The 12,284-nt window shown below is 45.4% G+C and overlaps 1 protein-coding gene across 5 annotated transcripts in view; it reads left to right on the top strand.

The window, feature by feature from the left end:
• PRKDC (protein kinase, DNA-activated, catalytic subunit) overlaps nt 1-12,284 on the top strand; it is a 794,135-nt gene that overhangs the window by 129,198 nt on the left and 652,653 nt on the right. The gene's annotated exons all lie outside the window — the stretch shown is intronic.

The following is a 12,284-nucleotide window of genomic DNA, read 5'->3' as shown; positions in this document are numbered from 1 at the left end:
CAGTATATGTATATAGTGTATGTGTGTGTGTGTATATATATATATATATATATATATATATATATATATATATATATATATATATATATATATATATATATATATATATATATATATATAATGTGTGTGTGTGTGTGTGTGTGTGTGTGTGGCCTCCCCACCCCCAGCAAAAGTGCCTGTCGTCTTGAAACTCAGGTTATGTCCCCTAAGGGCATTTGGTAAATCCCTGGATTCGAGCACGCACAAAGGTACTGGGGATGATGGCAGCCAGTTGGCCTATTTTCATTCCAGCGCTTTTCAGGCCAGTATCCTGATGCTATGGGACAGATGTCAGGAGTTCTTGGTTCTGCCATTGCTTTAGACTCCCAAGATGAGGTCAGCTTTAGAAAGATGCTGGATACTGGGAAATCCTTATTTCTGATTAATTGGAAGGTGTTGATTATGGATGCCATGCTGGGAAAGTGTTTTGGAGAGCCCCTCGATTCAGGGAACATGGTTGTTAGAGGAGAAGTTGCCTATGGCAGCTCTGCAGCACTCTATGATCCCTTGACTGGACTGCGTATGTGTACAAGAAGCCCTGATAGACACACAGAGAGCCACAGTGCTGCTTGCTCATTCATATTTTAGGACGGCACAGTGGTGTAGTGGTTAGCATTCTCACCTAGCAGTAAGAAGGGTCGCTGGTTCAAATCGACACTACCTGCCTGGAGTTTGCATGTTCTCCCTGTGCCTGCATGAGTTTCCTCCGGGTACCCCGGTTTCCTCCCACAATCCAAAGACATGCAGGTAGGTTAATTGGCTTCTGTCCAAAATTGGCCCTGGTATATGAATGGGGACCTTGGATTGTGGGCTCCTTGAGGGTAGGGACCAATGTGAGTGTGCAATGTACAGGGATAGGGACAATTATAGACACTCACTCAGGTTGAACTGGATGGACTCATGGGCGTCCGCAAATACAGGCAAGGTGGGGCGGTTGCCCCCCCCCCTGGAATCATTGGGTGTTGTTGCTCTGTGTGTCACCTGTGTGTGTTTAATGTCCGCCGCGGCCGCGCTGCAATCGTGGCCGCCACAGACTTTTTTTTCTACATCTGTGACTGTTCTCTACTGGCTTCTCTCTGCTGTTTACACTGTGCAGTGTACACAGCTCCGCAGGTCAGCCTTTCCGCCCTCCACTTCATTGATTGGCTGCCTGTGTAGTGTAGGCGTGTCACTCTCATCTTGTTGTTGTGGATCCGCCCACTCAAGCTGCCGACGAGCTGAGTTATATGCTGGGCTGACACTGGCAGTCTGTGAGCCGCCCAATTATATTCTGCTACCTGCTGTGCTGTGCCTGCTGTGCATGCCTAAGCAACAAGAACAGCAAGAAACCACAGGTAACAGCAGTTAGCATTAGCAGCCAGGAGCCCAGGACTCTCAGGAGGAAAAGCATTTTTATTGATTTATTGCTAGATTTGCTGGAAAGATAGTTAGTGTATTATGTTAATATGTTGTTCATGTCTTCTTCACTTTGTAAGTTACCACTCAGACCAGGCTACCAGACCAGTCCATACCCAGCCTGTTTTCATCAGGATCAAAATATTGGCAGAACACAATAGCGGCCCGTGCATTAAGGGCGCACGGGAGCGCCGTCCCCTCTCTCCTGCCACGCCTCTATCACCTTTTGATAGATTCATGCAATGCATGAATCTATCTATGGCCGCTTCTGCCACCCCCTACTCAGGCGCCCGGACCCTTTTTGGGGTGCAGGACGCCTGAATTACAGCGGCAGGGGGGGTTTTAATCGCCTCATGCCCACCGTCATATGAGGTGACCGACTTTGAGCGAGTATATCTGAATGATGGGTGTAGCTACAGACATCATTCAGATATTGCTGTTTTCAGCCGGCGATTTCCTACACCATTAGAAATATCATAGCGGCTGTTACACCCTTGATCATTCTTACAGGAGGCGAGAGGGAAGGTCCCCCCCTCCCGCCACCCTCCGGTGCTTATAGCAACTCGCCGCTATGATCGGTGAGTCAGACAGAGGTTGTAAAGAGGACCTGTCATGTCATATTCCTATTACAATGGATGTTTGCATCCCTTGTAATAACAATAAAAGTGATAAAAAAAATTTTACCAAAAAAGTGTCATAATAAAAAAAGAGAACCTTTTTTTAAAGCGCCCCTGTCCCCGTGTGCTCACACGCAGAACACATACATAAGTCCTGCTCACATATGACAATGGTGTTCAAACCACATATGTGAGGTATTGACGCGAACGTTAGAGTGAGAGAAATAATTTTATCCCTAGACCTCCTCTGTAACTCAAAACATGTAACCAGTAAAAAAAAATTAAGCGTCGGCTATGGGGATTTTTAACCACTTGCCGACCGCCTAACGCCGATGTACGTCGGCAGAATGGCACGGGCAGGCATAAGCACGTACATGTACGTGATTTGCCTCCCGCGGGTCGGGGGCCCGATCGGGCCCCCGCCCGGTGCCTGCGGCGGTCGGTTTTCGTTCGGGAGCGATCCCGGACGAGGGGACGGCCATTCATTCATGGCCACCCCCTCGCGATCGCTCCCGACGAATAGAAATCCCCGGTGACATCACTTCCTCTCCTGTAATGTAAACACAGGAGAGGAAGTGATGTATTCTCTCCTCCGTGTCGGTATTTTTCGTTCCGACACGGAGGAGAGCGGATCAGTGAGTTGCACCAACACATCCCACACACAGTAGAACATGCCAGGCACACTCACACCCCCCCTTTACCCCCCGATCACCCCCCCAATTACCCCTGCCCCCCAGTCACAGTGACACCAATGTCATTTTTTTTTTTTTTTTTTTTTTTTTTGCATTGGTGTCATTTGTGACTGTAATAACTGTTAGGGCAGTTAGAGTTAGCCCCCTTTAGTTCTAATGTACCCCCCTAACCCCCCCAATAAAGGTTTAACCCCGTGATCACCCCCCGTCGCCAGTGTCACTAAGGCTGGGTTCACATTGCAGCGGTTTATGAGAACGAATGTGATTCGCACCGCACTGCAGTGCAAATCACATCCGATCTCTGTGCGATTCGAGTTCAGCCATTCGCCGCACCCGCCGCACCCGCCACACCCGCCGCACCCGCCGCAAATTCGCACGGGACCCTTTTTTTGGCCCGCAGCAGAATCGGATCGCATGGGTGTTCACACCATGCGATCCGAGTTTGCAGATCGCACTGCGATATGCGAACTGATCTGGGGGTGTCAGTAACATTTCACTGACACTCCCAGCAGTTCGCATAGGGCAGTGTGAACTGCCGCCGGGAGGCATGCGATGCGGGAACCCGCCGCGGATTCGCGGCGTTTCCGCATCGCTCCAGTGTGAACCCAGCCTAATAAGCGATCATTTTTCTGATCGCCGTATTAGTGTCCCAGGTGACGCTAGTTAGGCAGGTAGGTATTTAGGTTCGCCGCAGCTTTTTATAGCGCCAGGGACCCCCATATACTACCGCATAAAGCCCCCTGATTGCCCCCTAGTTAACCCTTTCACCAGTGATCACCATATAACTGTTACAGGTGACGCTGGTTGGTTAGTTATTTTTTTATAGTTTCAGGGCACCCGCCATTTATTACCTAATAAAGGTTTAACCCCCTGATCACCCGGCGGGTGTCATTTGTGACTAATAACTGTTAGGACAGTTAGGGTTAGCCCCCTTTAGTTCTAAGGTACCCCCCTAACCCCCCCAATAAAGGTTTAACCCCGTGATCACCCCCCGTCGCCAGTGTCACTAAGGCTGGGTTCAGATTGCAGCGGTTTGAGAACGGATGTGATTCGCACTGCAGTGCAAATCACATCCGATCTCTGTGCGATTCGAGTTCAGCCATTCGCCGCACCCGCCACACCCGCCGCACCCGCCGCAAATTCGCACGGGACCCTTTTTTTGGCCCGCAGCAGAATCGGATCGCATGGGTGTTCACACCATGCGATCCGAGTTTGCAGATCGCACTGCGATATGCGAACTGATCTGGGGGTGTCAGTAACATTTCACTGACACTCCCAGCAGTTCGCATAGGGCAGTGTGAACTGCCGCCGGGAGGCATGCGATGCGGGAACCCGCCGCGCATTCGTGGCGTTCCCGCATCGCTCCAGTGTGAACCCAGCCTAATAAGCGATCGTTTTTCTGATCGCTGTATTAGTGTCACAGGTGACGCTAGTTAGGCAAGTAGGTATTTAGGTTCGCCGCAGCTTTTTATAGCGCCAGGGACCCCCATATACTACCGCATAAAGCCCCCTGATTGCCCCCTAGTTAACCCTTTCACCAGTGATCACCATATAACTGTTACAGGTGACGCTGGTTGGTTAGTTATTTTTTTATAGTTTCAGGGCACCCGCCATTTATTACCTAGTCTCACTAGTGTACCCCTAAATTTAGGGGTGTCTACTTTCCAAAATGGGGTCATTTGGGGGGGGTTTGTGCCATCTTGGCATTTTATGGCCTTCAAAACTGTAACGCCCTTAGAAAGCCTGAAGGCGGTGCTTGGTTTTCGGGGCCCCGTACGCGGCTAGGCTCCCAAAAAGTCCCACATATGTGGTATCCCCGTACTCAGGAGAAGCAGCAGAATTTATTTTGGGGTGTCATTTCACATATGCCCATGGCATGCGTGAGCAATATATCATTTAGTGACAACTTTGTGAAAAAAAAAAAAAAAAAAAAAAAGTTTGTAATTTTCCCGCAACTTGTGGCAAAATATAAAATATTCCATGGACTCAACATGCCTCTCAGCAAATAGCTTGGGGTGTCTACTTTCTAAAATGGGGTCATTTGTGGGGGTTTTGTGCCATCTTGGCATTTTATGGCCTTCAAAACTGTAATAGGTAGTGAGGAGTGAAGTCAAATATTTACGCCCTTAGAAAGCCTGAAGGCGGTGCTTGGTTTTCGGGGCCCCGTACGCGGCTAGGCTCCCAAAAAGTCCCACATATGTGGTATCCCCGTACTCAGGAGAAGCAGCAGAATTTATTTTGGGGTGTCATTTCACATATGCCCATGGCATGTGTGAGCAATATATCATTTAGTGACAACTTTGTGAAAAAAAAAAAAAAAAAAAAAAAGTTTGTAATTTTCCCGCAACTTGTGGCAAAATATAAAATATTCCATGAACTCAACATGCCTCTCAGCAAATAGCTTGGGGTGTCTACTTTCTAAAATGGGGTCATTTGTGGGGGTTTTGTGCCATCTTGGCATTTTATGGCCTTCAAAACTGTAATAGGTAGTGAGAAGTGAACTCAAAAATTTACGCCCTTAGAAAGCCTGAAGGCGGTGCTTGGTTTTCGGGGCCCCGTACGCGGCTAGGCTCCCAAAAAGTCCCACATATGTGGTATCCCCGTACTCAGGAGAAGCAGCAGAATTTATTTTGGGGTGTCATTTCACATACGCCCATAGCATGTGTGAGCAATATATCATTTAGTGACAACTTTGTGTAAAAAAAAAAAAAAAATTTTTTTTTTGTCATTATTCAATCGCTTGAGGCAAAAAAATAAAATATTCAATGGGCTCAACATGCCTCTTATCAATTTCCTTAGGGGGTCTACTTTCCAAAATGGGGTCATTTGGGGGGGTTTTGTACTGCCCTGCCATTTTAGCACCTCAAGAAATGAGATAGGCAGTCGTAAACTAAAAGCTGCGTAAATTCCAGAAAACGTACCTTAGTTTGTAGATGTGACAACTTTTGCGCAAACCAATAAATATACAATTATTGACTTTTTTTTTACCAAAGACATGTGGCTGAATACATTTTGGCCTAAATGTATGACTAAAATTGAGTTTATTGGATTTTTCTAATAACAAAAAGTAGAAAATATCATTTTTTTTCAAAATTTGCGGTCTTTTTACGTTTATATCGCAAAAAATAAAAATCGCAGAGGCAATCAAATACCATCAAAAGAAAGCTCTATTTGTGGGAAGAAAAGGACGCAAATTTTGTTTGGGTACAACATTGCATGACCGCGCAATTACCAGTTAAAGCAGCGCAGTGCCAAAGTGTAAAAAGACCTCTGGTCATTTACCAGCAAAATGGTCCGGTCTGAAAGTGGTTAAGTACCGAACTTTGGCGCTATTCCACGAGTGTGCAATTTTGAAGCGTGACATGTTAGGTATCTATTTACTCGGCGTAACTTCATCTTTCAAAATATGCAAAAACATTGGGCTAACTCTACTGTTTTGTTTTTTTAAGTACAAAACTGTTTCTTTCCCACAAAAAAAGTTAGAAAAATTGCTGCGCAAATACTGTGCGAAATAAAAAGTTGCAACAACCGCTATTGTATTCTCTAGGGTCTTTGCTAAAAGAAACAAAAAAAAAAAAACATATATATAATATTTGGGGGTTCTATGTAATTTTCTAGCAAAAAAAAGAAAAAGATTTTTACATGTAGGAGAGAAATGGCAGAATTGGCCTGGGTGACAAGTGGTTAAGCACCTGATTAGAGCCATAGGCTCTAATAGGCATCAAAAAAGGTCACCTACATGCACCATGCTGGGCGCTCGCAGGTCACTCGGCTATGTTAGAAAAGCGAATGACTATTTGCTTTCCTAACACTAAAGTGCCTCTCCGCCAATCATGATGGGCACACTGGCAACATATGATGGGCACACTGGCAGCGTTTGGCACAGTGACTACATTTGATGGGCACAGTGATGATTTTTTTTTCAGCTTTTTTGGACCCCCTCAAAAACTTTGAGCACCAGCACCACTGCCATAACAGATGTATTGCAATATAAAAGATGTACTTTCTCTAGGCTTAAAAGATATATGTGTTATATAAGAGATCATTCAGCTCCACATTGCATTGGAAGTTGCTCAGGCCGTACCAGTCCATATAAATATAGCCTATACTTTTTTGTGTTTTAAAAAAAATCTGAATTATTATTACAGCCCATTCTCCAGGTTTCCTTCACAAGACTATAATGGGGGTCGGTAACCTGACAATCTTAGTCCACCTGTCCACCGCAAACAGGTTTCTGCGCCGCCGACCCCCACTTTCTATGTGCCAGTCCTTGTCTCCCATCCCAGCCTCCTCCGTGGGTGGCTCCACCATGCCATCTATGTCACAGTCTCTCTCTCGCCCTACTGCCTCTATCCTCCTCCACCACTGTCATCAGTGAACAGCAGAGACCGGGAGTAAGCGCAGCTCAGAACGGAGGGTGGGAAGAGAAGCTGGCGAAACAAACTTTTTATGTTAAACCGCTGGTGATTTGTTTCTAGCACACAGGGTGGTTCTAAGCAACCATTCGCCAGGTTGCTAATATGAAAAGTCACTCTGCCAGCTCCCGCCCTCTGTCCATAACTGTGCTGCCACCCAGTCTCCGCTGTGGAAACAGGTAGGACACTGTGCTATGGAAGGGGAGGGAAAGGGGGGAGGTTACTGCTATAGGGTAAAGGGGGGGCAGAAGACACCACTGTGTGTGTGTGTGGGGGGGAGGTGATGTGAACGGGGCAGAGGACACTTCTATGGGCAGGGTCACCCCCATAGCAGTGTCCTGTAGCACCCTTCATATCACCCCCACCTCCCTCCGATCCCTGCATTCTGAGTGCAACCCACTCCTAAACTCTGCAATCTGAGCATAACACACTCCTAATCTCTGCATTCTGAGCGCAACCCACTCCTAAACTCTGCAATGTGAGTGTAACACACCCCTGATCCCTGCATTCTGAGTGCAATGCATTCCACTCCTGATCCTTGCATTCTGAGTGCAATGCATTCCACTCCTGATCCCTGCATTCTGAGCACAATGCAGTCCTGGTTCCTGCATTCTGAGCGCAATGCAGTCCTGGTTCCTGCATTCTGAGCGCAATGCAGTCCTGGTTCCTGCATTCTGAGCGCAATGCAGTCCTGGTTCCTGCATTCTGAGCGCAATGCAGTCTTGGTTCCTGCATTCTGAGTGCAATGCATTCCACTCCTGGTTCCTGCATTCTGAGCGCAATGCAGTCCTGATTCCTGCATTCTGAGCGCAATGCAGTCCTGGTTCCTGCATTCTGAGCGCAATGCAGTCCTGGTTCCTGCATTCTGAGCGCAATGCAGTCCTGGTTCCTGCATTCTGAGCGCAATGCAGTCCTGGTTCCTGCATTCTGAGCGCAATGCAGTCCTGGTTCCTGCATTCTGAGCACAATGCAGTCTTGGTTCCTGCATTCTGAGCACAATGCAGTCCTGGTTCCTGCATTTTGAGCGCAATGCAGTCCTGATCCCTGCATTCTGAGCACAATGCAGTCCTGGTTCCTGCATTCTGAGCGCAATGCACTCCTGATTCCTGCATTCTGAACGCAATGCAGTCCTGATTCCTGCATTCTGAGCGCAATGCAGTCCTGATCCTTGCATTCTGAGCGCAATGCAGTCCTGATTCCTGCATTCTGAGCGCAATGCAGTCCTGGTTCCTGCATTCTGAGCGCAATGCACTCCTGATTCCTGCATTCTGAGCGCAATGTACTCCTGATTCCTGCATTCTGAACGCAATGCAGTCCTGATTCCTGCATTCTAAGCGCAATGTAGTCCTGATTCCTGCATTCTGAGCGCAATGCAGTCCTGATTCCTGCATTCTGAGCGCAATGCAGTCCTGATTCCTGCATTCTGAGCGCAATGCAGTCCTGATTCCTGCATTCTGAGCGCAATGCAGTCCTGATTCCTGCATTCTGAGCGCAATGCAGTCCTGATTCCTGCATTCTGAGCGCAATGCAGTCCTGATTCCTGCATTCTGAGCGCAATGCAGTCCTGATTCCTGCATTCTGAGCGCAATGCAGTCCTGATTCCTGCATTCTGAGCGCAATGCAGTCCTGATTCCTGCATTCTGAGCGCAATGCAGTCCTGATTCCTGCATTCTGAGCGCAAAGCAGTCCTGATTTCTGCATTCTGAGCACAATGCACTCCTGAACCCTGAATTCTGAGTTTATATCTTGTGCTGTGGGTTTATATCTTGTACTGTGGTTTTATAGCTGGTGATGCTGTTTTTCTGGTACTCTGGATCTTGCAGTGCAGTGAATCTATATCTGGTGCTGTGGGGTTATTTCATGTGCTGTGGATCTGGTGCCGTGGGGTTATATCTATAGAGCTGGTGCTGTGGCAAGTCTTTTGGGTGCAATCAAGTGATATAGCCAGGTGATGAGCAGAGTACTTAATGATCCCCATTTCTTTTTAGAAATGGATATCCGCAAATTCTTTTCAAAACGCAAATTGGATGATGTAGAATCTGATAAGGGAGCAACACAAGAATCTAGACATGGTGAACAAGAGGCAGAATCAAGCACTAGCAGTTCTGCAGGTCCAGTTCCAGCTCCAATAGAATGTAGCCATGTTGATTCTCCTGTTGATGCTCCTGTAAATGACATTGGATTGTATTTAAATTCATCAAAAAAAACTAACAGATGATCTTAAATACAATCTGCTAATAAATACATATAACCCACCAGAAAATTATGACTTCAAGAAAGATTCAACCGGACCACGCTTTTTCCGTCAGGTGTGGATTAATCAATATTCACCTTGGCTTAGCTACTCTCCACAAATGAAAGGTGCGATTTGCAAGTATTGTACAGTTTTTACACAGCCAGTTCATCGCGGGATACAAGGAGCATTCATAACTAGGCCTTTCACAAAATATAAAGATTTCCATGAAGGTGCACGGAACCATGTTTTAACGTCTTGGCATAAAAATGCACAAGTGGATGCAACAAATTTTTTGGAGATCAGAAAGAAACCTGAAACAAGTATTGTTTGCCAAATAGACAGCGCTGTGAAAAGGCAAGTTGAAGAAAATCGGAAAAAGTTATTTCCAATTTTGTCTACTATCATATTTTGTGGAACACATGACATTGCTTTACGTGGGAAACAAAGTACAACTGGAAACGTGCAAAGTTTGTACCAATTTCGCATTGAAGCAGGAGATCTGATCCTAAAGAACCATCTTGAAAATGCACCAGTTAATGCACGTTATACATCAGTTCGTGTTGAAAATGAATTGATTCGATTATGTGAAGAAACGTTACGAGAAGATCTGGAATCCTTAGTCAACATCTCAAATGGGTTTTCGATCATTGCTGATGAAAGTGCTGACATTTCTGGAAAAGAACAGATGTCACTTGGAGTACGTTTTGTAGACACAAGCAGCACCGTAGCTGTCATCAGAGAAGAATTCCTTGGTAAATAAATGTATATATTTTATTTGTCCTTTGTTAACACCAAATGCAGATTCTACATGTGTTTTCTTTTTATAACTCACTTGTAGTGCCTTGATCATGTGTGTATGAATAATTTGGTGCATTCAATAGTGTAAAGAAAAAAACAGATTAGAAATTGCTAATCAGGCAATGGCAGCTTGATCCTTCTATTAAGCTTTTGCATCAAATTTCTCAAACCTTTGCCTGCCTGCCTAAGCTTTATGTGATAATGACTAAGCCCGTCCCCTTCATGACATTGCCGAAAAAAGGGGCTGAGTGTGGGTGTCCATAAAATTATGCCCCCCCCTGAAAAAAGTTCTGCGGACGCCCATGGATGGACTGGTGTCTTTATTCAACCTTACTAACTATATAATAGTAAAAGATCATTCAAGTTGTGGCTTTGTATAATGCAACTGCAGTTATTTGTATGCATGCAGATACTTTATACTGAATTATCTTTTTGTATTATGAGTAAACAAGCAGCATTGATCATGATGATGACAGATGACTCAGCTTTGAGGGGACAAGTCTGTGTGTACTGCCTGTACCTCCCTCACAGGAACTCCCATAATATGGGCTTCAAAAGGGTGTGAATCTATAGAGGTGTGTTTAGGGGACAACACAGCCATCCATAAGATCGGGACCTATATGCACTTCGCTCACTGGGTGGGGAGTTAAATAATAAAAAAAAAGATAGAGGCATACAGGGGACACTTGTTCCAATGACAACGGTCTAAGAAACAATTTCTCTCAAATTGGCCAACATCCTCTCACTTTCTGTTGCATCTACAGTGCAAGAAATAAATGGAGTTCTGCTCAATGAGACACAGCAAAAAAAAAAAAAAAAAAAAACGCTGACAACTGTTAACCCATTACTACTCCGTTAACACATGGGGAAAAGGATTTAATACTAAGTATAAAAATAACTTTTATATGTCAGAACATCCATTGAAATGCAGTATATTCCCTGTGGAAGATCACGGGAAAAAATCTATACAGGTTATTATATGAACGTCCTATGAACTGGAGGAATGTGAAAAAGGGTGGAAAGCCAGTTTCAAGCCCCCCCCCCCCCCCCCCCAATTTTCTCATGAGATTGAGGCAGGGGAAGTTTCTAACTCCCCTAGAATATTACAGTTAATAGGGGGGCTTTTTCATTGGCCAAGCAAAGTCACCTCTTTAAAAACATTATAGATTTTTTGGGGGCTATTAGTGGATTGGTCAGTTTAGGCACATGAAAGAAGGTTCCAGAAATCTTGGGGACCCCTATAAAAGGGGGCTCCGGATAAAGGATTTTGTCAGTCACCAGACAATTCTCGTTGTTACAGCCCCGCCCCATCCCTTGTCACGGCTTATGAGGTTAGACCCTTTTAATAAGGGGGGGGAATCGATTTATTCTGTTGACACTAAAGTTTGATTTGGCCCGAGTCATAATGGCGGGGCTGTGTGCTTAACCACTTACTGCATCTCGGAGAGGTACAGCTCTCATTCTGGGATGACGTCATATGACAGCACCCAGTTTAGCCGTGTTCATGGGCATGCCATGTTCCTGGGATATGGCACACCCCCCCTGATCTCGGCAAAGAGCCGTGGCTCATTACCCCTGTGATCAGCTGTGTCCAATCACAGCCGATCACATGTAAACAAGTAAGTGCAATTTATCAGCTTTTTTTTCTCTCACACTGACAGTGTGTGAGGTGAGAAGAGCTGATGAGCAGCATCTCCACACAGGAAAAACTTGTAAAGGTAATCGAGGCACTGATCATCAGCTCCCTGATTACAATACAGTGCCCAACAGTGTGGTCAGTCTGTGCCCATCAGTTATATGCCAGTAAGTGCTACCTTTTAGTGCAGCCTCATCAGCGCACATCAGTGTAGGAGAAAAATAAATGACTTTATTTAAAAAAATAAATTTACGAGATTTTTTTACAAAAAACCCAGCGGTGATTAAATACACCAAAAGAAAGCTCTATTTGTATAAAGACAATTCTAAATTAATTTGGGTACAGTGTTGCATGACCGCACAATTGTCATTCAAAGTGCGACAAAATTTGGCCTGGGTAAAAGTGCTCAGTATTAAAGTAGTTGTTACATTTATTAAAAATGTAATATTGAATTTT

This window comes from Lithobates pipiens, unplaced genomic scaffold (assembly GCF_037356315.1).
Source record: "Lithobates pipiens isolate NorthernLeopardFrog02 unplaced genomic scaffold, aLitPip1_a1.2 Scaffold_19, whole genome shotgun sequence".
NCBI lineage: Eukaryota > Metazoa > Chordata > Amphibia > Anura > Ranidae > Lithobates > Lithobates pipiens.
This window is presented reverse-complemented; position numbering and strand designations above follow the sequence as displayed.